At 48.6% G+C, this 26,727-nt stretch overlaps 2 long non-coding RNA genes across 9 annotated transcripts; both read left to right on the forward strand.

Annotated features, from left to right (window-relative positions):
• The first annotated feature begins 608 nt into the window (after positions 1-608).
• Positions 609-19,192, forward strand: LOC310888629. 8 transcript variants are annotated; one of them, XR_014575977.1, is made up of 16 exons: positions 609-908; positions 1,650-1,847; positions 4,101-4,564; positions 4,714-5,762; positions 6,380-6,525; positions 6,928-7,113; positions 8,236-8,334; positions 8,748-8,898; positions 9,177-9,679; positions 9,967-10,041; positions 11,047-11,502; positions 12,329-12,442; positions 13,049-13,144; positions 13,936-14,531; positions 16,501-16,594; positions 17,743-19,192. It is a non-coding gene; the product is annotated as an uncharacterized lncRNA (long non-coding RNA). The 8 variants fall into 8 exon arrangements; XR_014575979.1 differs by lacking the exon at positions 8,748-8,898 and having other exon boundaries at positions 4,714-4,812; positions 5,576-5,762; XR_014575982.1 differs by lacking the exon at positions 8,748-8,898 and having other exon boundaries at positions 611-908; positions 13,936-14,070; positions 14,400-14,531.
• Positions 19,193-19,259: 67 nt separating this feature from the next.
• On the forward strand, positions 19,260-22,368 carry LOC310888630. The gene is made up of 3 exons (XR_014575985.1): positions 19,260-19,731; positions 19,823-20,527; positions 20,844-22,368. It is a non-coding gene; the product is annotated as an uncharacterized lncRNA (long non-coding RNA).
• Positions 22,369-26,727: the final 4,359 nt, after the last annotated feature.

Genomic DNA, 26,727 nt, shown 5'->3' on the forward strand with positions numbered 1-26,727 from the left:
GGGTTTACTCAGCAGCCCCTCTGCAGGGGAGGGCGAACCCTTCCTGCCTGTAGCATCAAACCAAGGAGTGAAAAATTGCGTTTTCATGTACAACTTAACCTTTCCTCACACCATGGTGAGATCTGGGCCACCTCTATCTTTCTCTAATTCTGGTAGACAGGAGGCACAGGGGGAAAGGAGCTTCCCTTTCTTTAAGGAGGATGCTTGCGATGTGTTACAGCTGAGGCTTTGTCACGCAGCACCCTTCATCTGCATGGCACCAAAGGACATGCTGAGGCACCCAGGACCGTGTTGGAGGGCTTTGTGCAGGGATTACATGGCACAGGGAGCCCCGTGACTGTCCCTTGTCCGTGTGCCACTGGGGGTGACTGCCCCCTGAAGCCACAGGGCTGTTTTCCAACCTTAAATACAGCCTCTCAGAGGGACAGGCGAGCCACCAACAAAAGCCAAGCTCCTGGGCAAGGTGAGGATACATCCCAGCTGCTTGGCAGTTTTCACCCGTTATATTTTATTACGGACTTAAGCGGAATAAAATAAGATAGACTTTCCTAGTTATCATTAAGAGGTGATAATTTGCAGCCTAAGTGTGTTGCCATGGAGATGTGAGAAGCCCCCAAAGAGGGAGGCCGGGGAGTTACGGCCTAATCCTGAGGTGATTTTCAATAGCACCAGCTGTCCCGGGGCTGAAAGGCATGGCAAATTACACCATTATTGGAGGGAAATAGGGAGGCTAAGCTAATTATTTGTGGGCTTTAGACACAGGTGTTCATAAAAGCGGGGCCGTGTGCTCCTCATCAAGGCCGGCTGGGGAGGGGGAGGCCCGGCGGGAGGCCCTGGCTCTCATTTCAATCACAAAGGGCGGCCATGGGCACGCTGCCGCCATGCTGCGCGCGGGGCCTTCGCCACAGGTAACCGTGCCTCGCAGGCGGCGCTCGCCCCTCGTCGTGGCCTCCTTTCCTGGGGTTTTCCACAAAAATGGTGTCAGGAAATGGTGCTTTTGGGGTTTGCTGCAGTATGTTGGTTATACTTGTTGTTTTGGCTTAGTGGTTCCGTGCTTCGGGTTTCATAGGACGCTTCTGAAGCCTAGAAGCGAATTTAAAAGAACAGTTTTTGGATTTGGTAAAGCTTCGTTTAAATATTTTGGGGCTGCAATAGGCTGCAATATTTAAACGTGTGTTTGGGAACCCCACAAATCAAAATTTTGTAAGCTTGGGTCTATTTTGTTAAAGAAGTGAAATGTTAATTTTGTCCAAACTGAGCATATTACTTAACGCTTAAATAACCATAAAAGTGTTTTCAACTTTCCTTTGCCTTCAAAAAGAAATCTTTGAGATAAATAACCTATGTTAATTTAAAAAAAAATGTTTTAGCAAGTAAGAGCTAAATTCTTTTTGGTTAATAGCCAGATGAGCTTTCTGCTTATTATGGTTCTAATGAGTGTTTCCCGAAAAAACGCAGCCATCTAAAGATACTTCGAGAGAAATATGTAGTCCCTTGGGTCATCTTGGTGGATAAACTCTGTACCTTACTCAATGCCTGGCCACAAATCCCTGGTGGCACAGGGCTTGGAGTCTGTATTTTGGAATCTGAATTCCCTAAAGCTGGTGGTTGGACTCTTTGTTACCAGAGGATCCTTTTTTTTTTTTCAGGTGTTGTTCCAGGGCACCTGTGCTACGTGGGGCGTGCGTCAGGAATAAACACCGATTCTTGTTGGCATAGACCGAAGAACATCTACTGGAGAGCACAGCGTGGGCAATTTGCTCTGTCTTGTAGTATGCTGGGTAAATGTACTGTCTCTCTTGGTTGCAGCCTTCAGGAGCATAGCAAAAATGACTAACCGCTCCCTGGTACGTGCTTTATAGCCTAAAAAAAAGTTTTGGGCTATGTTACATCTTTTTTTATAAGATAACTTTATCAGAATGTTGAATTTTTTCTTTTGGGAAGAACGCTATGTGATCATGCGAAGGTACATTGGGTTTGTATTGTAAGTTAAATCCACAGGGTATTTTGTTTCATCTTGTTACTGTCTCTCAGAATAACACTGCAGAATTGATGTGAGGTCGTGTGTCTCTCCCCAAGGTTAAAAGCTGAATTTACTAGCACAACCTATGATCTTCTCTAATGCATCTTTGGAGGGATGAATTCAATATCGATTTGATGATAGTTTATTCAAATCATCGGTTGAGACCACAATTTTCGTACGGTTTGGATTTCTATGGCCCTTTAAAAAACAAATGTCAAAGTACCATAAAAAAGTTCACACTCAGTAGTCCTGAATAGCAGGGTGCAGGCTTACGTGGCCAATTACTTGTCTTTCAAATAATAATACCCTAATGGATTCATTACCTTGCTGTTGTGGTATAATGAAGAAGAACAGTTTTCATTTTTATGCACAGTGTAACAAATATATTCATGATGCACTGAGATTACTACTGGTAACTGTAAGCATTTACTATACACTCGTGTGCCTCCAGCATTTAGTAAGTAGCCTTTCGGCATTTCCAGCAGTCTGTTTTGTAACTCCCCAGCTTAACACCATTGCTAGTGGTAGAGAGGGTGGCTCCTATTTATGAAGTGAGGGAGATATCTCGGTCTCTGAACAGCATTCGGTGTCTGTGCAGCACTGAACATAGTTGTAAGAGTGGGTTTCTGCCAACTCCCAGTTGTAACTAGGATTTCCCACATCCTTAGAACTGAAAATAACGTGGAAATTCCCTCTCAGCCTCCAGACAAGCCTAGCTGGGCCAAACTTTTGTAAATATTCCTGAGTTGCGTTTTTGGGAAGGCTGTGAGGGAGAGAAGATGGTGTCTATGGGTCACTGATGGCCAGGTGTGCCTTGTGCATCAGGGATCACAAGCAGAAGAAACTTGGTATTTGTGTATGCCATGGTTTGGAGACCCGTCCAGAGAAATCTTAGCTTCTACTTTTTCTCCCTCTCTTTTAGTTTTGCTCTGTGTATTATTGGCTCAGTGCATTTTATTAAAACAGAACCATTTGAAACAATTAAGCAGGAACACTGTGACGCGAACAGAGGGAAGCCTCTGAAAAGCTACCTCACGTGGCTTCTCGTGGAGTTCATCGGGACGGAGGCTGCGGTTTGAAGCCAAGTTCTTCACCACGGTGCTGCTTCGCTCGCACACAGCAGAAGGGGCAGGATGGGGAGGGAGCAGGGAGCCCATATCCAGGGGCGGCTGCTCCCTGGGTGCTAGCCAGCAGCTGAAGTCACCGGTTGTGGATCAGCACAAGAGAAGAGTGTTTAAAAAAAAAATAATAAAAAAATAAAAGCTTTGTGTGAATGAGGAACTGTGCTTGGGGCTGATGCATCCCCAGGGCCTCATCCCCAGCGGCCCCAGGCCAAGCTGCCTCATCTGTGCTAGGGTCCTGCCTCCCAGTTCTGCTCTGTGCCCAGCTGGCCTTCAGCTGCAGCCCCCGTGGATCAGAAAGGTCCCGATGACAAATTTCTTTGCAAAGTGCAAATCCAGCCACGGGAACTACTTTATGAGCTCATCAGCGCGGTGCGAGCTGCTGGCTTGGCGCTCAAGTGCCTGGGGAGAAATGAGGGGTTTCCTTTGAAACCAAAGGCCCTATTTAAACCCAATTCATTGTGCTGTTATTGTCGTTGCTCCCTATTATCGGGCCTTCTGCTGATTGCTTTCGGCCTGATAAGCAATTATTGTTTAAAATGAGCCGTGAGACAGCATGCGAGTGATGAACAGCGTTTGCAGGTAGATGGCAAAGCCACAGTGCGGGGCAGCGGTTAGCGTTTTATTTGTCTTTACTTAAATGTGAATAGTTAATACTAATCAGGGGAGCATTCTGTGTGTATACGCACTTTCAGTTCATTACTTCCCTGGGCACAGCACAGTTCTGTTACCGTTTAAAGAATTAAGTAGTGTTGCTGATGGGTTTTTTTAATCACTTTCTTCCCTCTGAGGGCGTATCTGAAAGGCACTGCTTTCTGTTTTTTGTGTTTCATCCTGATCTGAAAGGAGAAATCCTGTACGATGGGACTCTGCAGCTGTGCAGGGCATGCACTTGCTCATACCTCTGCAAGGAAAACTTCTCTTTTATTTATTTTTTATTTATTTTTCTTCATTAGGTAAAGGCAACGCAGAACAGCAACAAGAACCGTGAGATTTGTGTGCTAAGTGCCATTTTGGGCCCAGGGAAGAAGTGAGGAAACAGTTGCCGAGCACTAAGAAACAGAATTATGGTGATAATAGAAGGCAAATAAACCTAAAACCAAGGAAACACATGGGATGGCGACAGCAAAAGAGCAGGTGTTTGGAGGCTCCTGGCTTTTGATTGTGGCTCTGACACTTTGTATGATTTTTCTGTGAAGTACTTGACCTCCTCCTGCCTAGTTAACCCAGCTGGAAAATTGGGGAAAGAAAGCAGGAACCCCGCGGAAACTCGGATGCCACATCTGATCTGAAGCCTCCTGGGAAAAGGGCTTTGCAAAAACCGTGGTAAGGTTGTGACGAAACGCAGAGCAGCGGTTTCCGAACATGCAGCCTCGCCGGCCGTGGATGCTACGTCGAAGTCACTGCTTCGCTCTAACGTGTAAGGATTTCCTTCCCTCCCGAAGGCTGAGCCTCTCTGGGTTTGGTTTTAACGTGGAGGAAGTGTATGCCCTTGATCCCGCGGCACGTGTTTCTCGCCGTTGTGCCTGACACGAGGTTGATTTCTTTTTTTTTCTTTCAAATTTACAGGTTGACGACAGCCGCTTTCTGTAATTCACCGTGAGCAAACATCTACCCCCGACCAGCTGCTGCCGCCGTTAATCGAGGCTGCCGTGTCCGTGCAGCCGCGTGCGTGTGTGCGCATATCCCCAGGGACCAGAAAATAACGCCAGCTAAACCACAGTCACTATCCCAGCCCCGCACCCTGTCTTAAACCACTCCCTGATAATAATGTTACTTCATCTCGGACCATTTAATCCCATTTATGGTTTTAAATGGGAATAGCTAGTTAAAACCCCGGAGTTCTCATTTGGTGGGTGCAAAGTTTGCCAGACGTGGTGTGGTGCTGACAAAAAGCCATCGCTGCTCCCGCTGAAACCCCAGCACGTCTGCACGGCTCGGGGCCACGGGGCTTTTTGTCCCTTCCCGTGCTAGTAATAACGCCGTACCTAATTTGTCCCCAGTTGGCTTTCACCTGCAGCCTCATTGACGCGAGAGCTCAGAATGAAGTTGTGGCCTCCATTAAAAATAAAGGGCTCTCGTGATAAATGAGGTGGCGACAACTTGAGCGGCGAAATGCTTTGAAACAAGCCCTTAGCCGGCTTCAAATAATTGTAGGAAGTGGGATGCTTGCGGCAGGGCGCCTCCTTTGCAATTTGCAAAGGGACAAGGACATTTGAATGCTAGGAAGTGGGAGCATCCAAAAAAACAAAGCGATGGCGCAATTTAGGCTGAAACCTCTGGAATTGGCGAACAAACAGAGTGGAAGGCTCTTAAGAATACAGATGGCTCCTAATTTTCCCTGGCTACCGCGAGGGTCTGAAGGATGTGTTTTTGTCTAGAAGCCCAATGCTCATTCCCAATACCAAGTCTTGATTATTTTTCGAAGTAGTTCAAAGCTGCGATCTGTGGGATGGGGTCCTCTTGGGGAATCGTCCTGGGGCTGGCAAGGTGGCCGTGGGCCGAGCTTCGGACAGCGGTGTCGCAGCCTGCTTCTGGACCACAACGGCGGAAAGGATTGTCCTGCGGTGTGAGAATCAACCCGAAACGTTTGGGAATAGAAGGACAGCCTCTTAGGGGTAAGGAAAAAAGGGGAATGGCTTTTTTTAAGTCGTTAAAAAAAAAAAAAGGAACACAACACAACTCGGTAAGAACATTCACAGAGAAGAGCCGAAGAGGTCTTTGTTTACAAAACTAAATGAGCGCTTGTGGAATTTCATTGCAGGATTTCCCCAGCTCTAGCCGTGGCTGACCTGCAGGTTCACAACAGTCATCCCGCAGTCAAAACATGTTTATCTAGCGCTGAACTCCCTGGTCTCGCTCGCTGGGTATGCCGGAGCTCCCCATAGCGAATTATTAATCACTTTGCGGCGTAGCTTTGCTCTCAGAACTTCCCTGTGCCGGGAGCTGCGGTTTATACGTTGCGACGCGCGGAAACGATTTAGGGTTTTCTATTTTCTCGTACCACCGTGTCACCCTGTTACCTCCCACGTTTTGCGGAGCGTGCTTGAGACCATCTGTGAAATTCCCTCCCGTCCCGATAGCTGCGCTGATCTGGGCTTGGGAGGCCCGACAGCCTAATTGAAACGACAAAGGAAAAGGAACAAATAGGTGACGGTTTTCAGTCCTCGTGTTGTGTTAATGATGGCAAATGTTACGCAAGGCCTCCTTTTTTAATGATCTCTCTTATTTTTAGTTGAACTGGTGAAATAAGTGTGCGGTCAGCAGAAGGTCCTGGCCAGCGCAGGTTTGCATCATGGTATGGGGAAAGTTGGAGCAAGCGGGAACGAACCGTTATGGCAGTCAAAGGCAAGATTTCCTCCCGCCTGCAGAAGCTAAAAGGCAAGAGAATGTTTGGCTGTCATCGATATATCAACGTTTTGCTGTTTTGTCTTTCTTTTTTAACGCGAGGGCAGCGAGTTCAGGAGAAAAGAATTACTTGAGCGGCATACGTTTGAGATTACTCATGAGATGAACTCACTGGTTCGCTTTACAAAAATCGTATTGTAATTGCATGTAATTTCATCAATCTTCAGCTGATTGCCAAAACTCTTCAGCCTAATGTGCTGCAGACTGGATTTTAATGACTACTTAAGCAGGAGTGACTTAGGCTTTTGAGAACGGTTTTTTTTGGGGGGAAAAAAATAATCAGTCTATGTACTGACCAGCTGCAGATTATGATTCGGGTTTTGTTTCTGTGCACCTCAAAATGAGTACGCTTTGGTGCTTGTGTTTTGGACGTAGGTACAGAGCTTTCCCTGGGGATCAGCCCGCGTGCTGACGTGCTAACGCAGGAGGATTCGGCAGCTGGAGCCTCTGAAGGTTTCATGCTTGAGGGCCAGGGGCCTGATTCTGCCGCTGTCTCACCCAGGAGCTGGTGTTTTCCAGAGGATGAAGGTGGCTTCTCGCTAGCGAGAAATGGGATGAAAGGTTTGGCTCGTCTCCTCCGCTTCTCCCACCCCCTAAAGTTCTGCTGTTCGCTCTCCCTCTGTAACAGCAAGGCAGGCATCTCTAGAGCATGATTCGCCGCTTTTTGGCGGCTTATAAATCATCCAGGCTGCTAGTTAGGCTGGCTACCTATGGTGTAGATCATGGCACTAGCGGCAGAAATCTATAGGGTTCCCTAGGGTCCCTTCAGAGTCGGCGGAGAGCTTGTTAATATAATAGCAGACCATCTAGAAAGGGTCAAATGAATCACTCCCTACAAGTGCCTGCTTCTCTCCGCTGACTGAGAAATAAATGTGGAGATGTCAGAAGCAGAAAGCTGCTCTGCAGCTGCCTGGATGTCTCCGCCGCACGCAGCGGGGTGGAATTCCCGGCTCTGCGGGGCCACCTCGCTCTTCCTCCCCTGGGTGCCCATCTCCCTGGCGCAAGGGGCCCTACAAAAGCCATGGACGAGGTGGCCGCCGGGAGCAAATAAATGGATAGCTTTGTGCATGAGGTGGGGCTGCCTCAGACAGGTTGGTCTGGTCCCTGTTGCTGCCGCCGCGTTTGATGGGAAAACTGCTTAAAACTCGTCTTTTTCGGGAGCTTTCTCCCACTTAGGGTGTGAATCGTGACTTAAGACTGCAAGATCTCACTGGAGCGCCCCGTTTCAGGACCTACAGCTTACAGAAGCCTTGATTCGGGCACCCGAGGTGCTCTGCGATACCGGGGTATTTCAAACAACCGTCTCGCAGCTCAAGCTACACCCCAAAATAAGGGGGATTTTTTCAGCTTCATCTCTCTGCTTGGTGAAGCTGAGCCGTTCACAGCCTCCAGCCTCCTTGGCCGCTGTAAAACTAAATAATATCCGTGAAGAGCTCGGATAGTGTAGCCACGAGCACGGCATAAAAGCTGTGAGGAAACTAATAATCCTGTCTGCGGGGTATTTAATAAAAACGGAGAAAATGCTATAAATGGGAGCATTGCAACTCCAACACATAACAGACAGCGATAAACTGTGCTTCAGCCTAGAAACATCTCTCTCTTTTTATATTGCTTAATAACTGTGTGAGACATGGACAACTTGTGCTTATCACTACATATTTTACCGTCTTTTTTTTTTTTCAGGGGGAGCGAGCCCGACCACAAACGCACGCGTGCATCCATCAGCGTTAAGCGTTCCTTGTTTTTAACCTCCATCAGCTTGAGGATTACAGCGTCCTAAAGGTCAGCTATAAGGCGCTTGTGGGGTTTCACCCACAGCCCGCGGCCCGATTTTGGGAGGTGCTGGAGGGAGAAAGGCAGCAGAAGGTGGCTCTTGGGGTGAGGGAGCTGCTCGGAGCAGCACGGGGCGGTGAAAAGGGAACAGCGCTGACTGGCTTGTTTGGGGATGGCTGTCTCAGGTGGTGTTAGTGCCCCTGGGGAAACGCATCTCGCCCACAGATGTATTTTAACAGGAGGGGAATCAGCCACTTAACCTGCCACGCCGGCTCCTTTGTTATCTGGAGGGGGCTTGGCCTCCCCGAAAAGCTCCGCAATGCGGCTATCACGGAAGAGGTGGCTTTCAGTCACTCCTGGAGGCTCAGGAAAATTCATTGGAAATCCATAGCTACTAATCGAGCGCTTGGCTTGTGTGAAAGGGTCCTGGTCGCCAAGCTGGTGAGCTCTCCGAGGCTCTGGAAGCGGCGCTGAGCCGTGGCAGCTCCGATGGAGAGCGCCCCTGACTGTGTGGGTGCCGCCTGGGGCGGGAGAGCTTTGCTGACCTCCCCTCAGCAGGCAGTGGAGATGAAGGTGGGACTTGCTTGCTCCTTGCCACCCCTGTTTTTCTGCAGAGGGAATGATTCAGAAATGGCTGGAGTCGTGGCAGAGGGAGGGGAGGACGAGCAGAGGAGGCTGGAGGGAAGCTGAACGCTGTGGGGTTGCACAGGGTGTGAACTGGGGCTTGGGCAGGTTCCCCTGCTGGTAAATGTGCTTAGCCATGGTGAGCTTATTAAGACCCAACCGAAGATGTAAGTTATTTGGCTCATTATAATCAAATCTCGTTGATTTCCATCCCTGTTTAATTACAGGAAAATGCACGCCAGTCTCCGTTTCCCTGAAGGCAGCAGCGCTGGCTCCCTGGCAAACCCCCACCTATAGCTCCAGGAGGCTTCTGCCCCCGTGCCGTCTCCCTGCTGAGGTTTGCTCACCCCAGGCACCCTGGAGGACAGCAAGGGATGCTCGGACGCGTTCGAGCAGAGGTGGTGACGCCGTGCCCTGTGGCCACCCCACAGCCCTGAGCTCGGGCACCCCCTGCCCCAGCTTGGCAGCGGGGGCAGGACCTTCCTGAGGTGTCCTGGTGGATCTGCGGGGCGCGGGCTGAGAAAGCTGCTGGCGCCGGTGCTCTGCACGCTGCATCCCAGGAGGGCAGCTGCGCTTAAGGGAATATGGATTAAATATTCATATACTTCAGGCGCATGCCTCATGTCGACCAGGAGCCTAGGAGCCTCAGCTTTCAGTTTGGTTGTCAGAAAAGATAGGCTTCACCTTCCAGAGAGCCTGCCTTTCTCCATGGTCCCTGTACAGGCTTGGTGTACGTACATATATATATCTAAAACATATAAATTACAACACTACATGTGTATATATGTAGTGTTGCGTTGTGCCTGGCTGGGTTGGAGTTAATTTTCTTCAGAGCAGACTGCATGGTGCTGCGTAAGGTTTTTTTATATCTAATGTGTGTGTGTGTATAAATATATATATATGTAATCCTTAAATAGATTTGTAAATCCTTCCGCTACTCTGAAAACTCGTCGTGTAACCAGATTGCTTCACTACGGCCAAAAAAGGAGAAAATAACCCAAATAATATTCGTTTTAGGATACGGTTCTTTGAAGTGGTGGCAGAGGTGAGATGAGCAAGGAGGTAGGACGTGTCGTGCCCCGGTGTCGTGAGGTGAGACCATTTTTTGAGGTGCCACAGCCTAGATGCTTTGTTTCTATGCTTTCTCCTTAGCTTAAAGCTTAGTGGATTTGTATGCGCCAGCCCCTGCTTCCCTGCTGTCCCTGCCGCAGCTGGCTCACCCTCCTGGCTCGATCACCCCAACAATCCCAGCTGCTCCTCCCTCCTCTGGCACACTTCTGGGTGAACGAGGCAAGGTTTGGCATTGGTGACCATACGCCAGCCTTCCCGTTGTCAGATCCAATTTCTCAAATCTTTTCCACGCTCCTCTACAAAACGACCTTAGAGAGCTTCAAAAGTGAAGCTAGGAGACAGAGGACTTTGCTTCAGTCCCCCAGCCTGATGTGGAGGCTGACCCATAACACTATTTCGTAACATCTACAAAATAAACTGGAGAGCGGAGATCTTGGCCTCTCTGGAAGGAGAGGTTTTTGAGCTCCCTTCCTTACGCATCACAGCATTTTGTGCATGTCAAATACGAGTAACTGCTTTAGTCTTTGAGAAGTGGGGAGGTGAAGGAAGAAAGGAGCCATAAAGCAACAGAATGGAGAGGAGGAAAAGAAGGGAGGGAAAGGATAAAGTCAGCGTTAGATGTGTTTAGAGCATGTTTTTCACAAGTGCCATAAAACTCCGATTAAATGCAGTATCTTGAAAGTGCTTTTATGGGTCACGACAAAAGTTTGGCAGTTAAAGCGAACGCTATGGCTACATTGTGCTTTACATTACCCACGTTGGGCCAATTTTCTGCTTTACTTTCCGATTTAATTACGGACCCGTGAATGGGGGAGGTCTGTCGGCGTCGGTGGTGCTCCCCTGGCGCAAAGCTGTCTCCTGTTTCTAAATGACCTGGAGCTGCAGCCTCCTCTCTTAGCTGCAATCGGTTATAACCCGAGTGTTTTTATATGATAAGGCTCTGCTAAATTGATCATGATCTGGGATAAAGAGTGAGTGGGTTGTTCATTTTTTTTTTCCCCCACCCCACCCCTTTTAAATCTGCAGGTAGTGGAGAAATCATTCTCGAATGTGGAAGTTAAAAGGGTTCTTTTAAAAAAAAAAAAAAAGAAAGAAAAGCGAAGGCAACTCAAAACTGAAGAAGAAAGCCTTGACAAAAGTGGTAATAAGAGCTGTCTCGCTCCCAAAAGTGAGAAAGTAAAGGTTAGGCTGGAGTCACGGCGGCTGGCTGCCCTTCCTGACCCTGTGCGTGGCTTGGAAAAATCCTCACGTGGCCGGGCTCTGCAGTGCAGCCGTCGCTCCCGGGGCTTCCTCTGCCCTGGCAGAGATGGAGCTGGGTGCGAGGCGAGTGGCTCGGGCTCGGCAGCTGCTCCTGGGGACGGTGTTGGGGTTGTTCAGCGTCCCCCCGAGTCACCACAACCCCGTGTCTTCCACCTCCTGCACGTACGGCGCCTCCGACCTCGGTTAGCTGGGCTGTACCCGGCCCCACAAACAGGGTGCAAAGTAAGGAGCTGGTAATGCACCTGCCGAAAATATGATTTTTTTTTTTTTGCTTGCTTAGCTGTGAACTGCTTGAAACAAGAGCAACCGATGCGCACAGCACTTGGGTTATTTTCAGCGTAAGCACCTGCAAATGCATGCGTGGTGATATAGGGACTGTGCCTGGGACTGCCTGCCCTCCGGCAGGATGTCAGGGCTTTTGTCTCGGAGTATTTACTTCCAGTACTTCGTGTCTGGATTCATTTTAGACTCGTATTCACCTTGTGTTGGAAGTCAAACCTGTAATGCTATTTTTAGACGCTCATGCCCGGTGCCATGAGCTAGACTTGTTGTAAATGCTTGCAAGGATGGATACGCCTTCCCTTTTAAAACGTCCTGGGCAAGAGGCGTTTGCTGCAAGGTCGGGTGTCTGAAATTTAACTCTCCCTTCTGTCCCTCTGCACGTGTAGAAATTTTGATTAGGGGGGTGAAGACAGCGCACGCTTTCTCATAGGTAGTATAATCATATTTTTGGGGGGGAATTACTTTTGCAGTTCTCTCTCATTCTGTTTTGCTGTAGTAAAGCCAGCTGAGATGAAGAACGAGATCGAGTTCGACAAATAGTCAAGCACTCCATTACGATACAAATGTAAAAAAAAAAAAAAAGATGCTTTAAATCGCTGAAGGAACAAGAGTTTTTAACATCTGAAATAGGAAAAAGAACAATTTTCAGGAATAATGTAGCACTTACAACGGTTATCTTTGGATATGACGGTAGTTAGCATTAAAGTGGTGTTTTTGCATTTTTAAGACGCTGTACAAATATTTACTGATTTCTCAACACCGTCAGGAGGAAGATAGGGGCTGAGAAATGTGACATTCGTGCTGGATCTCCACGGGCTCCGGAGTTTCTCTTGTGAATGCAAACGAGAAGCGCTTTGGCCAAGTACTGGGATGAGGCCCGGTAAGGATTTAGGCACGCAAGGTGGGTGCCATGGTGCTGGTGGCTCAGACACCAGACCACACAGGCAACAAGGGGACCAAAAAGCTTCTGGGAGCAGGGGCTCCGTGCTCAGGACCTGCTGTGGCCATCTCAAATCCATCTCGAATCCACACGGGGGTACCTGGCCTGAAGCACCGTGCTCCTCCGCCCCTAGAAGCACGCGGGGCTGAGCGCCGCCTGCCCTGAGCAGAGCTGGCAGGCCGAGGCTTGGATTTAGCAGGCAGGAAGGTTATTTTTTGGAAACATCGAAGAACTGAGGGCTTTATAGTGTAGTGCTAGCCTCGGGTAAATCCCTGGTGTGAGGCAGGGATGGGACGTGGGGCATCGAGGCCCTGACCATGGCTTCGCACCCGTGGGATGTTATCATCCCTAGCCCGGTGCCATACGGCTACGAAAACCCTTCAGGAGCGTCGTGAAGATCCTTCGAAGCGTGACATGTTGCAGAGTGCCACGTGGCAGCGTGCTGCGACACCCCGTTATAATAAAGAATTAAAAGCAGCCGTGAGCAGTCCCTAATCGTAGCCGATGTGCTTAATCAGTAACTTTTTGTCTTCCCCCTGAGTGAAGCAGAGGCTGCTGCAGGAGCTGGAAGGGCTTGGGAAGCTGTTGCAGCTCGTGACCGGGTAATGATGACAGCAACGTGCAGCAGAAAGTTTATTTAGGGTAGGTAAAAATCTCCCTGAAGGAACTTAGCTCCCTGTATATTTTTATGGAGGTGTATGACAACTTGACTTTGCAGGAATCTCTACATAATAATAAAACCACAAATTATGTTGCTTACCCTGAGCTGAATTGTCCCATACATTGTCAGGTGGGGTAAATGTTTTCAGGCTGCTATAATTTTCGAGATATTCTATTTATTGCTGCAATTATTGCTTCACCGTTAACCGCAATTTGGCTTGGGGTTTTGTTGCCAGCTACTTGCTTTGTTTAAACACCAGAAAATGTATTCCATAAAAAAAAAAAAGCCTGCGTATTTCAAAGCACTTGCTTGCAAATTTGACAACACTTAGGATGCTGAAACGCCTTTCTTTCTCCTCCTCTCTCTCGTCTTGACCTGTTTACGAGGAGAAAACACTCGACCTTCCCAAGCTCACTGAATTCATCCGATGACCTTGTCCCGCAGCATGGAGAAGGCTCGCGTCTCCCTTTGGGACCCGTGCAGCCACTATCAAAGCCGAATTTGGGCTTGTAGCTGGACTTTGCAGGGTGGCTGCTCTCGGGGGTTTGTCCCGTGGCACCACAGGTGGCCGTGGCCATCTCGGGCGCATTGCCCGGCACCCTGCGCCCAGCAGTCCTGGCCGAGCGGTCACAAACCCCACAGATATTTAGGATGTGGCAGCGACCAGCCTCGCTGCAGGGCAGAGGCTTCCCCAGGTGTGCCGCGGCACCCTGCGCCCCTTTGCGTCGTCTGTGTGTGCTGATAGAATTTTTTTTTTTCCCCTGATCCTCAGATGTTTGTGCCTGGGGAGGGGGACATTTGTAACCCCCTCAGGAGCTCTGGAAGCCTCTAATCAAGAGCTATTGTCGGCGCAGACCAACTCGATTTACATCATTTCCTGGCCCCGGCTCTGTGCTTTCCTCGTGCCGTGAGTTTACAAATGCAGTCTGGAGGTTAGCGCAACCTTCCTGCCCGCCTGGCCAACGTGCTGCTCCTCTCCTGTGGGGGGCTTGGGGGGGACCTTGCTTCCCTCGTGGCCTCTCCCCACGGTGGGGACGATGCTCTGCACCCGGTGCTGTGCCCTCCACGAAGGGTTGTGCCCCCCCCGGGGTCCAGCACGGTGTTGAACAGCAAAATCAGCAGGTTGTGGTCGGGCCTGCGGGCACGGCTCGTTGTCTTGTTCAAGGCTTTTCTTCTCAGTGCTCTGTCAGTGTAACTGGTGTTACTTTTTCATCCGAAGGTGTTTTATTTCCACAGCATTCCTTTACGGCAGGGTAGAGACATCTTCATGCTGTAACGAAGTGTTTCAGACGGGGAAGCTACCGTTAGCACGAAAATACTGCACGCTGTTGGCATCGAGCGCGCTACTCCCACCGCTTTCTGAATCTCGTAAGTCAGCCTGCAGATCCCTAGGAAGTCCGTGCACATGTGGAAATACTGAAATATAGAAATAGCGCACGTTTTCCATAAGCACGGAGTGGCACCGGCCAGATAGACTGCGCTGAAATCTCGTGTTTTTTAATATTCCTCGCTGAATAAATAAAGTAGATCGCCCATGAAGGATGGCTGTTTTCTTCCACGCGTGAGAAGACCTTACTCAAATATTAACGAGGATAATATTTAACCTTCAAGGGTGCACAATCCCATATTGCCACACCTTGAGCTTCGTGTAACAGCCAGACTCCTTCGAGGCACTCCCAAGTATGTCCCGTATCTATTCGCCTCTTGCTTCATAAGATAATAAATAACGATGTCGGGGGGGGGGTTAAAGAGTCTTCGTAAGCGCTGCTCCGAATCGATGAATCAGTAGCTATCGATTACCAGCGTCTTCTATTAATTTCATTATGATGTCGAAAGGGGCAATCCATAGCAATTAAGCAAAAAGTCGTCCGATGGCTCGTGGTAATTGAATTTGTAAATTTACGAGCTTCTGTTCATTTACTCCAAATGCGAGTAATTAATATTTGATGCGACCGTTCTGGAAATGAGCATTCTTTGGGGGATTTCTAATTGGGGCAGACAAACCTGTTTCTGCAGGAACCCCCGGCGCTGAGGAGCGCCGATAATTTTCAAATAAAGAGAGGAACTTGTGATTAAGCTTCCCCTGCGTGGTATCGGCCGTGCACACGCAGAAAAACAAATAGACCAATTACCGATTTCCAAAGGTTTCCCCATTACTGTAATCACTTCCCTAGCTTTCTTTGCGTTTTTCATAGGCTGGAGTTGATTTTAGTATCGCGCTTCAGCTGTTAATAATCTAAAAAAGCCATTTCTTTGGGAGAGGACGCCGTCTGATTTCCAATGCAAAACCAGCTCCACCTTTGAAATGAGGTAGGAAGGTGGGAAGAACAGGTTTTTTTTCAGTGCTTGATGGACTGTCCCGTGATAAATAGGGGGACATATATTTCCAGCATCGATTGCAGCTCCCTGCAGTCATGCTGATCGCGGGGAAAGATGTTCCACCATTTGGAGTAATTATTCCTTTGGATTATGCCATAAATACGCCCGCTAGGTGAGGAAGGCACAGCAGCATCTCTCTCGGAGCTTTCAAAACCCTTCCCGATTTCGGCTTTCCTTGGGGAAGGCAATAACCGGTATCGAGACAAATGCAGGCATTATCGGGCAAAATTAAGGTATCCATCACCAGGCGGCGGATCTCCGCGTCTCGGCGGCGGCCCGGGGAAATGTGATTTTTGGCGCTCTGCATTCCGTGTGGTGTCTGTAACGCTCTCACAGCCCGTTTGTTTGCCGTCCCTGCCGCGTCATCCTTCTTCCTTAGAGCGTGTGGCTGATATCGGCAAGCTGGGCTGGGGTCGGCCCAGTCGGCCCTTTCCACCACTGGGTGCTCAGACTCAAGCCCCTCACTGTCCCCCTTCTGTTATCTGTCCGGTGATTTCGCTTTGCTCTCTGAGCCTTCCTCTCTGACGTATAATGAGAGAAACTCCTTTCGTTCTTACTATTGAGAGTGTTTTCTAATTCCCTAATAATTTCGTTCACGTTCATTTTCCAAGCTTCTCTTCCGAGTTATGGCTTCGGGAGCTGCCTACAACATCAAAGCAGTGCTCCAGCCAGCTCCTCTTCACGGTTTTTCCAGTGCACGCCCCAAACCAGCATTAGCCTGGTGGGGCACGAGGTTGCAGCGCTCGTTCCTACTCAGCTGATGGTTTCCTGCATGCCTTTCACTGTGTCCTGGCAGCTTTGGCCACGCTGCGACGTGAAATACGTGTTGCCAACAAGGCACAGCTTACCAAATGATCGAGATTAACTGCTGTTTACCTCTTCTATTGCTCTCTTGTTTCTGATGGTACTGGAAACTAGAGTTCCTGGCTCTTCAATTTTATTTATTTATTTTTTCCAGATCCCCAGACTGCTGCACAGTACGTTCCTGGGTATGGCCGTTGTGGAGCTGCAGGGGGAAGGCGCCTGCTTTGCTGGAACATTTCCTATCTCAGGTATGCCTTTAATCCATTTAGCATGACCTAAACTGATTTTTTTTCAGTGTGTATGTTGTACTACTTACCTAATCAGCCATCATACACTACAAAATGAAACGTTTTAGAAGGCTGCTGTCACCTACAAACAGACCTGCTGGCAAGGTACTCTGCAAAACAAACCCTAGTTTCTCCAAACTCCTGCTGACAGGCATTAATAAAAGATGAAATTAGGGTAATATGGTGTAATCTTTCATAGCTGATGTTTCTCCATTCCAAAAATAATCATGATGATGCCGTGTATTTCATCCTCTGATAGCCATATGTCTGCTGGCTCGTTCCCAGGTGTGGGATGTGAGCATTTGTTGAACACTACTGCCTTCTTCTATTATCAATTCTACCACTCGTGTTCAGTAATGGGCTATACTAATATGGATAAATCCACTAAATGGATTCATTTGCTAGAAAGATGTAGGTGGTGTCTTTGAAAAGAATAACATCCCAGATTGTTTCAATTACATCGATCACAGACTTCTTTTCATCGTCCTTTTGCTTCCCTTATCTGTACTCTACAGTTCCTAGATTCTGTCACGTATTAATTACCATTAGCTTCCCCTTGAGTTTTTAAATGATAATTAAAAACGTTTGCTTTGGTTGCTTTCCCTTTAAGGAAGACCGGCATCTCTATTTTTGTTTTATGATAGCGTTGTTTTCCCCCTTCTGTTAAACTGATTTGTTGGGCATCTAGTTCTTATAAAATAAACGCGTGAGATAATAGAGAATGCTTGGTATGTATGTATTCTTTTTCTCCTTCCTGATTTGGCTTATAATTGTTTTGAGCTCTGAAATTGGCCCTTTCAAAGCTCTGTGTACGTGTAATTATGGCTTAGACCACCCTTCCCTTTCACATAATAAATGTAATCAAGTCGTGATCACTTGCGCTCAAGAAACAGCTGATTTTCAGCTCTGTGGTCAGCTCAGTCTGACTTAGAGAGAGAGAAACCAACACATGACTGTCCTTCTGCTCCCATACCTCCACCATTCCTGCAATATCGGGCTAAGAAGTGCTAATGTAACACCTTTATGTCTTTGAAGGCTTTTTTTCAAGTACTGTACTTGAAGCTTTTTGCTCTGAACGACTCCAATGACTGTACTTTTCTCCCCAATAGGAGCTGTTGTTCCCCATCGCCCGGGGCTTGCGGATGGAGTTTGCTCGGCACTCACGGAAAGTATCAGACTTGGCAATTTTTCCTCGAAGCTGGTATTCGGTGAACGTTTTTATCTTCACCAAGAAAGGCAGCAGACAGAAAACAAAAAGATGAGCGGAAATCTATCTCCCACATCCAACGCTGCAATCTGGTTTTCTTCCACTTAAGTCTGCGAATGCATAAAAAGAAAAAGGTTTTATTTTGGGGATATGAGGAAGAAACGCGAGACTTCTCACAAGCCAAATTGCCAGGTCCAGTTAACTTCCACTGCACGTGGAACTGAAACTGATGTGTAGATATGAGAAGTTTTTCTGGTGGAAGTCGTATGGGAAAATTCTTCTTTGATGTGAGCAGCGTGAGGTAGTCCGGCACAAAACGTAACACGTGTTATCGGCTCTACAGCCAGAAAAATGTTGAAAGATTTGGCTGTGAGCGTACCTTTCCCCAGCAGAAGGGTGCCTGCATAAGCTGCCACCTGTGATCCGCTGTCCAGGTCAAAAGACTTCAAAGCGGCTTTGGGGGAGAATATTTTCTTTTTGCATGTTATGCACACGGAGGCTGAGATTAGCCTAGTCGCAAAACCCTTTTATATCCCCTTCCCTCGGCTTCTCCCTCCCCTTTTCTTTTGAAGACATCTGTTTAAAACTCAGCATTTAGGCCAGCCAGGGGTCTCTTGATTGCACAAGCGTGCTCCTGGCTCTCTGATTCAGCCAATTAAGGGCTCAGCTAGCGAGCATTACCATTTTAATGCTACTTATTGGGTGGCGCAATTTGCTGCACGGGAAGAATAGAGTTCATGCCCTGCTATGTGCAAAGTGGCTTATTTGGCACGTTTGTTGTTAAAGACATCTTTAATTAACGGCAGTTGCAGTATTTGGTTTTCTCTGACGGAGGTGGGGAAGGGAAAATGGAAACAAGCAGCAAACACGGGATTTAATTGTCAAGTTAAACTCTTTATGCTGTTTTGCTTCATATTTATTTTTTTTTTTTTACGGTGCTCTTCACCGGAGCATTTTAACAGTGTTGCTGTTTTCTCGTTGCTTGCAGAGGTTCCAGGAAAATATGGGCTCTGATACTGCCCTCCTTAATGGGAGAGTTCATCAGAATTAGTGGCTGAATCGCGTTGGGTTAGGAGAGGTGTAAGCTTTGGAAATAAAAAGGAGTGAAAAAAAAAAAGCACTTTTTCATTCATTGAATTCAAGACAAAATAACGAGTTGCACTCAAAATGTTCTTACAGGCACAAAGGAACCCCCCTAGATGCAGCATTTTTGAACGTTAGTCTAATAATAAGTCTTAATCTTATCAAAGTGCAACAAAAGGGTATTATCTGTCCCGTTACAAAGATATGCACTTAGAGCTGAAATTATCTAGTTAATGTGGTAAAAACTTGCTAATAATACAGCCGAAGGGGAGCTGCCCCTCTGAAGGCAGGGCAGGGCCAGGCAGGCTTTGGCGTTGGGCGTGGTTTATTCACAATATCTGCGACCCTATTTCTGCACCGCACATAAAAAAAAGCACGGTGTATGTGGGGATTTGGAGGAAAACCCCAGAACTTCTGGGAGCAGAGAGCCAGCTCTCTGCGCTTGGGTGATGTCGGTTAAATGTGAGCCTGAACAAAAACCACGGGTAGTTGGAGCATAACAGCCAGCAAACAAACTCAGCCCGCGTGTGGCTTGGGTCAGAGGTCCCAAAAGCACGACAGCCATAAGTCGAAAGAAATGTGTGGCGTGTTATATATATATTTTTTTTTCCCCTGTAAAATATTAGGCTGGCTGTTGGGCCCGTTAATGAGTTGAAAGCGTCTCGCCGAGGTCAGGCTGCCAGCAGGTGCGCGTCAGCAGCTCGCCGTAGGTGCAACGATAATGATTTGTAAGTACAGGAAAAAGCCAGCCCTGCCTGGATGCTGTGCCCTGGAGCAAGGAACCGCGAGAGCAGGGGACAGAGCTCAGGTACCTTGGTAACAGTTGCAAAGGCACAAAAGAGGCTGATTTTTTTTTTTTAAAGCCCTAAATGTTGCCTGGCTTTCTGCGTGTGTTGCAGTGGTGCTCGAGCGGTCACAGCGCAGGCTGCCGCACGCCTGCGTCCCGTGCTGATGGTGGCACGTTCGGTTTTCCTGCCCTGCTTCTTGCGCCAACATCAGAGCGAGGTAACTGCTGCTGGAGCTGCTTTTGGTGCCTGCGAAGAGCATTTGAGCACTTCCCATGTCTGCAAGCCACAAAACAACCCAATAACCTCCTGGCGGGCTGCTCTTTTTAATTTGGATCCTGCGGTTTTAAGCTGTGCTGTGTAAAATTCTTCAGGGATTCACTCGGAGCTGGCAGTAACCTAAAAGAAATGGTTTAGCTGACGTGCCTCTCGTTTCCCTAAGTTTTTGGTTGTTGGCCTCATAATGCATTCCTCCAAAAAAAAAAAAAGCAAGAGTGGGGGCAAATTCCTGTAAAGAAGGTACAGTGTTTAAGTGGTTTGCCAGATGTCCTTCCCCAAATCCACCCCCCTGAGGGCGGTACCCAGTGACGGTGAATTTTGGCTGTTTATGTGATGCAGTGGGAAGCAAGGGGGCAATACTTCAGAGGGCTTGCATGTCTGTGTACCGGGAATCATCTGTGGAAAGAGCATCCGTCAAGTGAAGCCATGAATCGAGGAACTTCCATTTAATTGAGACTGTAAGAAGAAAGAGTGCGAGGGAAGAAAAGCCCCGTGAAGCACCCAGGTGATGCCCAGTCCCTCAGAAACACGGGCACAGAGGTGAGACTTTCAGAGAAGTGGGGGGAAAACCGCGGCTCACCATATTCCAGCAATTCATTTACTTTTACAGGACCATTTAAAAAATGGTAGAAAACTATTTAAAACATGGTAGAGAACTATTTAAAAAATGGTAGCAGTGAACTACCAGAGCAGAGCTTCATGGAAACCAGCTAATGGCTCCAGAACAACATTAATTTAAGAACAAAACAAAAACACAACTGCTATTCCCTTGGGTTTGTTGTATCTCTTGTTTGGAACATTTCTCAGTAAATTATGACTAATTTGAATCCCTTCCTCTACTTTCTTTACACGTTAGCAAGCGACTGCCTAGCTGAATGAGAGAGAGAGGCTTCTGGAAGTTGGTCAAAAAGGAGTCGTGTCCTTCTGTGGCCCGGACCGCTGCGCTGAGAAGTGGTGGCAGGAGCTCTCGAGGAGGGTTTGGATGTTCAAGACATCAAGGCGCAGACCTGACCCAGTCTGCGAGCCAAGTGACCTCCTGCACGGTTAGTCACTGTGCTCCAGGGCTTTTATTTCGGTGCCGGCCAGCATCAAGCGTTTTGCAGCTGAAACCCTTGGAGAAGCCGAGGATTTTCCCCCTCCAGCAAGGGCACCGCAGGGGCTAGTGCCTGCGGGTTTTCCAGGATGCTGCCAGAGGGCTCAGATTCCCAGAGGAAAGGACCCCCGCAGCCTGGAGGTAGGGTGAGCCGTCTGCTGAGCACCACGGGGCTGTCCGCTGCTGGACGAGGGCCGTGGATGCGCTTCCCTCCCGCACACCGAAGCCCCCACCTGAGAGCAGATGGGGTGAGACGTGGGAACGTGGTGTGCCAACCCCATCCCGTGCCTCGAAGTCCGCTAACGGTCAAGGCTGCAATGGAAATAAACGCCGCCGTATGGCCGAAAGAGGGCCGTAAATCCAAACCGTAAACGTAGGACCGGCTGCCTCAGTGGACAAGTTTGGAGGTTATCTTGTTTGCCGGCCCAAAAAACCTCTCCAAAAACACGCGAGTGCTGCGAGCTGGGGCAGGATCTGCCTTCCGTCGTGCCTCCCTGGGTATCGGTCGGTGGCAGAAGGATCTTCCCACGGAAAAAACTGCTGCGGGGGGTGCGGCTCTGCCAACTGCCTCGTGGGGCCAGCACGCGTGCACGGGAGGCCGTACGCAGCTATTTCGAGAAACGGCATCTGCACGAGCGAAGGCAGTGCTGGCAGCCTGCTGAAGAGGATTTCTCTGAAGTTTGTGCCGCAGCTTGGTGCTCGTCTTCCAAAAATATGCAGCCCCTTAAAAACGCAAATAGGTACTTAGAGTGTTTTCCCTTTCTTCTACAACCCCAGCGAAGCTTTCAGATATTTTATTTTTTTGCAGAATGCTGTCTACTCGGTTGTTTCCTGCTCTGTAATTACGGTGTTAGTTATTCATCCTTCTACTTATACACACACACATAATAAACGTATCTATTTCCCTGTAACACTCTCAGCGTTCCTCTTAATTATATCCTCTCTTTCCCAAGCCGTTTGTCCGAAAACGCTGCTGGTGGGGGATTTCAATCCTGCAGGGTCCCTGCGTCTCCTGGAGCATCCGAGGATCCCTCCCTGCAGCCTGGGCACTTCCTTCAAGAGTCCCAAATCCGTCCCAGAGCAAAGGAAGAGGCCGGGATACGTCTATCGCACGCTTTGCTTTTGGTCCTGCACTCTGATGCACCTCGTCTTCACACCAACAGTGCTGTAAAGGTACCAAAGTGGATGCAAAACCTGCGTTCAGCGTGATACATCCTTCTCAGTTTGTTTTAACTTTCTGCCGTGAACCTTATTTTCTTCTCAGAAGTGCGAACCGAGCACTCAAAGCGTTTTTTCCTTGTAGGGTTTTTAAATATTTAAAGAGCGGCCGCAATAATCGGACGGTTTGCTAAATAAAAACGGTGTTTGCTTCGCGAGGCCGTGGGATCTGCTGCTGGAGGCTTTTAAGGATGGGTTAGGCACACGCTGAATGGGATTTCACGCTAGCTGAGGAAATTGAAATGCATTTAATGGCTGGCTCTGTTTGCTAGGACTCGTGATAAGCAGCTATCTTCAGAAATTGTAAGTGGAGAGGGAAATCCCGGAGGACTAGGGAAAAGCGATGTACACTTATTCTTAACTGTCCTCACCGTTAAAAAGTTTTTCCTGGCGTGTGATCTAAATCTTGCATCTCGAGGTCTGTCACTTAAGCCTGTTACTTTATATTCTATCTGCAGAGACCAGGGGAAAGAGGCCGAGCCCCTCTTCCTGTGCATCAGCATTTTCCACGTTTGGAGAGTTACGATGTTTCTCGGCAGATTTCCCTCTCCTGGAATAAACTACCTCGGTTCTCCCGCGCTTTGGTTACGGGCTGCATCTTCTAGATCTCCGTTCACTGCTGACTTTTTCGGCTGTCTTAGTCATCATGCCCCAATTTAAGCTACTTCACTGTTATTCACTCTTTGCATAGCCGCAGAAACCAACTCCTGTTTGGCCGATGACCTGCTTGGATCCTTTTCTGGAGAGCCCTTCTTTCTGGAGATCCCTTGGATCCTTTTCTGGAGAGCAGGTATCCAGTTTCTCATTCCTTATCCCGTTATCGCAACTCTTTGTTGTTACCCGTGTGTTGTACTCCCATTGCCATTTTGAGTTGCATCCCATTTCTTTTTCAGCCCTCTTAATGCGACCTGACAAAGTCCTTTTGATTTCAAACCCCGCTCTGCAAAAAAGACTCGCAGCTCCGTGTCGCTTGGCTTATTATTCACGTTTTAATAAGAAGGCTCCTGATTTAATTACTGCAGGCATTAATGAAAGCGGGAGCTGGCTCTGCAGAAGGGGCCCCCCACCTGATCCACGGTTCTGAGTTGGAGCCGGACTAGTGCCTGCCTTGTCCTTATCAATCCGATGGGAATCCCTTGTGGAAGCTTAGTGGTAGTCTGGGTCCTCGATTCCTCTCCTTGCAGGACTTTTCCTTCCCCCCATTACTCCTGACTTTGTTTCAGCTGCGAGGTTGACAAGTTGCTGGTGGCCAAACCAATGCTTAGAAAGCAATCTAAGCGGAAAAAAAAACCTCCTCAAAAAGGAAAAACCGCGGAAAATTGTCCCCCCTTGGAAACAAAGCTCCTCGGTTTGCTCAGCACAACCTCTCCCTCCGCAGCCGGAGCAGCAGGGATGCGCGGGGCGATGCAGCTGGTTGGGAGCAACAAAACTCTCCCTTCTGCTCCCAATTTAGCAGCCGTATAATAGCTAGATTAGCCTCAACAGGCAGGCAAAAAAAAAATAATAATAAATAATGAGCGTTTTGATTAAGACGAGCTGGAGAAGGGCCAAACGCTAATAAAATTAGAAGGAACCTGGCCTCTTCGAATTAAACGAATTGTCTGCGTAATGGGGGAAAAAAAAGTTTAAATTAGCCAACCAGCGCCCCAAAATGAAGCATTAGTAATCTTTGTCGCTGGAAACCTGTGGAATCTGAAAACAAATTGTTCTATTTTTCATTAATGCTTAATTTAGCCGACAAGCGCAGAGTTGCAAACTCATTTAGGGGAAGGAGTTATTACGGGAGCTGCGCTGAGGCCTCCCCGGCGCGCGTTGGAGTTTCGCAGCCCTCCCCAGAGCCTTTGGGCTCCTTCCCTGGCTGCAGACGGGCATCTCCCTTTGTCTGCAGGGCTGGAAACACGCCGTGTCGGGGCGGTGGCTGGTGAACAAAGCCTGTAATCTTTTCTTCAAAGTTGCCTTCCACCCGGGATGGAGCAGCCTGGCCAGGTCCTGTCGTCCTCGTTTCTGTTCTGACTTTGTAGTAGCTGGGAAATCACGAAGACAGTATTAAAATAACTTAAAATAGGTCGTAACAGCTTCGTAAATAAAGGATTTTCCTCTCTGCGACTATACCTATGGATTTAGGAACTACAATGAAGTTTCTCTTTGGCAGCGGTGCCTGGCGGTGCCACGGAGACTGCTGGGTGTCTTAAAATTGCTCCCGTTTCCCTGGGGGGTCTCCCCAACAGATATTTGCTTTGCAGAATTAAGGTTAAAACCGAGAGGTTTGAGCACTGGGCGTCTCCGAACGGAGGCGTTTGTCCTTGTCAAGGCCGAGCTTCATTTCGGGAAGCTGCGATAAGTTTTATCTAAGGTACGCCCCGGTCAACAGAAACCTTTCCATCCTCTTGCTGGTTTCTTGGAGCACGAGTGTTTGTAGATGTGTAAAGTTTTAGTTTTTTTTTAGTTTTAGTTCTTTTAGTTTTAAGAACACAGTATGGTTTTTCCCCTAAAAAGTTACCACTGGAGCCTTGGAATTTGATTTATTATCTGTGAAAACTTTCAAATGTCACTTGTTTGTTTTTTAGCTGGAAAGGGAGGTAAGATTAAAAAACAATCAGAGCAATTTGAGGTTTCTCTCTGGATACATGAGCAGATTTTTTTGATTTTTGCCCGCAGAGGGAAACGCCATTGCAAGCAGCTTGAAGATATCCACCTGTAGGAGCTGTCAGTTCGATACGCTACCGAAAAATCTGCCTAATCCTAGCAAGCTGGGCTGGGCAGGAGCAGGTTTTTGGATCACTGCTGTCGTGTCAGGGGACAGTGGTGCCGTTAGAGGCGGTGAGGACAACCTGCTGCCCACGGAGCCCCTCGGCGCGGGCTCTGCCGGCTGCTCTCCGGCTCCGCTTCACGCCCGGGAAGCGGCTGCGTGGCGATGGGCTTTTTACCCAGCAGGTCGCCTGCCTTGCTGCTCTCGGCTCAGCGTCTTTGCCGTGTTGAACAGCAAATGCAGCCGTTTGCTGCTTTTTCCCCCCGTTTGGCCGCGTTTGCACCGCGGGGCGGATGGCGTTGAGCTTCTCACAGGGTGCGGATGCTCAGCAGCCGCTCTTTACCTTGGGGCCACCCCCGGTGCGCGTCCAGCCCTGAGCATCCCTCTTGCCAGCAGGAGCAGCTCCCGCGGAGGTTTCACCTGCAGAGCTGTGAGTCTCTCAAGGTAGAGCTGAAATACGTTTTCTGTGTCACGAGCACCTGCCTCAGACCAGCTCCTGAACCCGCCGCCATGGCTCTGGAGTTGGAGCAATGCAGCTCGAAAGAGGCAAGAATGGCTGAGAACCCCAAAAATGTGCTCGCCACCAGCTGTTGTCGGGGCCCTCGTCCGCTTCCTTAGATGCTTTGGGAGATTTTTTTTTTTTCTTTCAACTGATGGAGTTTTGCAGGGGGTGCTTGCGGAAAATGCCTTCGCAGAGGTGCAGCTGTTTCAAGCCAGCTTCTGATTAGCGCTTTAAAGATCATCGTGGTGCTGTCAACTTGTGCTTAATTCATCCGTGACTTGGCTTCCAGGTGAGGCTGTTATATGCCTGTTATTTGTTTTCCAAAGATTACTTTTGTTTTGGTTGAGCTGCATTTAAAACGAATGCACGCTTTTAATTATGTTGTCTGTTTTCTCCTTTTCGATGAGGCAGGTGCTGCGTGGCGCAAGTAGCGCGTGTGAATTCGGTACCTGGACTGCAGACGGAACAGATGTTGAGCCGTGCAGCTGCGGCTGCGAGGGAAATGCTTTATCGCTTCTGCACGGTGACAGAAATGTTCATCTTCCCTCTTCCCGTTAATTTTGCTCAAACAGCTGTCAAAAACCTGAGTTTTTCTTCCTTTTAATGATCCTTGCCTCCCCAGACGGTGCTCCAGGTCGCGAGGGAGCTTGGAAGGCTCTGAAGTTGAGCGGCCTCTAAGGTGTCCTGGGTTAACAGCAGCATCTTTAGCTGTGACCTGCAGGTAGGGACAGGGCAATTAGACGCTGGCCTAATTAGCAACTACAACACTAACGATGGGGAGGTGAGGGCAAAACCCCCAGCTGCGTGCGGACCTTTACAAAAAGCTGAGCTTCCAGAGGACTTCCCAGGTAGGCTCCAAATGATTGCTGCCTTTGACACGAGGAAGAAAAGCCCTGCTGCCCACTTGTAGCATGCTTAAGCAGTGCTTAAATCCCATCCCTCGTGGCTGAACGCAGCCGAAATCGATGACCGGCGTGACTTAAGCAGATGCCCGAGGGTTATTGCGGGTGGGGATAGCAGCGGGGATCAAAGGCCAGATGCAGGACGCCTAGGGAAATTTTTCATCCCGTTTCAGCTCTAGCCCATGTCCCGGCATCTCTGACAGAGCCAGCGAGGTAGGTTCCCGTTGCTCCTTGTCCCGTAATTGCTCCCAGAGTGACCGATTAGGGGTGGCAATA

Source organism: Anser anser, assembly GCF_964211835.1.
Source record: "Anser anser genome assembly, chromosome: W".
NCBI classification, from domain to species: domain Eukaryota; kingdom Metazoa; phylum Chordata; class Aves; order Anseriformes; family Anatidae; genus Anser; species Anser anser.